The sequence below is a fragment of the Seriola lalandi genome, unplaced genomic scaffold (assembly GCF_002814215.2).
Source record: "Seriola lalandi dorsalis isolate HSWRI2012SDOR001 ecotype SW California unplaced genomic scaffold, Sedor1 jcf7180002054956, whole genome shotgun sequence".
Taxonomy (NCBI): Eukaryota; Metazoa; Chordata; class Actinopteri; order Carangiformes; family Carangidae; genus Seriola; species Seriola lalandi.
Window position 1 is genome coordinate 2406732 of NW_019525507.1, and position 889 is coordinate 2407620.

Genomic DNA, 889 nt, shown 5'->3' on the forward strand with positions numbered 1-889 from the left:
CAGGTTTGAGTGTGGGAGGAAACACGAGCGCCTGCACTCTGCATGTTAGAATAAACCACTGAGTCAACTCCAACGTTGTGCTGCCAAGGAAATTATACATTAATATATTATGTGTATTTTTTTTCTCTGTTGTTAGAGAAAAGAAAGGCATCATTAAAAGAACCCCCTTTGTGCAACCATGAAGGAATGAATCTTTGTTCTTTCTGTCCTGACAGACAAGCCACTGAGTTTACTGGTTTTCCTGCAGATAACTGCAACTGAATTATTCAGAATTATATATCAGAATTATTGGAGATTATTTTTCAGATGAGTTCATTCATTGATTAATTGTTGCAGTAACATTAATAAAACACTTTAAATCCATTTGAAAACAGAACAGCTCTTCTTTAAGAAAACCTTTGGGGGCTTAAGCCTGAATCAGAATTTAATAATTAATTTCATGTTTTTTCTATATAGTGATCGTTTACTTTGGTGGATTTATGTCATTCATGCTTTTATTTTTGAATGAATTTTTGATAGATTGTTCCTGCATAATATTTTTGAATGTGTTTTTCTTTTTTTGTCCTTTCCATAGAGGAAGGCTTTGTCCTCCATTTGAGGGAGAAATTTTGGTGGGGGTCTATTGGTGCAGTCTGCTGATCTTTGGCTTTTAGTTTAGTTTTTAATAGAGCAACTGCAGATGTTTTTGGATGTGCAAACTGTTTGTCCCGACACTAATTTAACTCATTCTACTGTGCGCCTTAGTCGCCTTTTTTTCTTTTTTTTTTTTTAATTATTCTTATTTTACTTGTTGAATTTATTGCTCTCAAAGGTATTTCACCTCATTTCCTCCTTGGACAGTTATGCAGGACAGGGGATGTACAGAGGATGACCGGGTCGGCTGGGTCCT

General features: G+C 35.3%; 1 protein-coding gene across 1 annotated transcript in view; it reads left to right on the forward strand.

The window, feature by feature from the left end:
• The window catches only part of tfr1b (transferrin receptor 1b), an 11350-nt gene that overhangs the window by 3858 nt on the left and 6603 nt on the right, over positions 1-889 (forward strand). The window lies entirely within an intron of this gene.